This window comes from Cololabis saira, chromosome 24 (assembly GCF_033807715.1).
Source record: "Cololabis saira isolate AMF1-May2022 chromosome 24, fColSai1.1, whole genome shotgun sequence".
In the NCBI taxonomy this organism is placed as follows: domain Eukaryota; kingdom Metazoa; phylum Chordata; class Actinopteri; order Beloniformes; family Belonidae; genus Cololabis; species Cololabis saira.
Genome location: NC_084610.1, coordinates 26,186,660 through 26,186,861, shown reverse-complemented (window position 1 = coordinate 26,186,861; position 202 = coordinate 26,186,660).

Sequence of the window (202 nt, the reverse complement as noted above, 5' to 3'; positions counted from 1 at the left end):
CGTGATTGGAGACATGTATCTGTTTGAGTCTGCGCAGTGGCCGCCCCGTGTCCTCTGATTGGACGGCCCACCTGTCGATCACCGGCGTCCAGCCTATCAGAGGGCGGGGCTTGAGCTGGCTCCGCCCACTGACGGTGCTGTTTCCAGGACGTCTCCGCCCCCTCCCTGTTACAGTAATTCCAGCACATTTAGCTTTGCATAC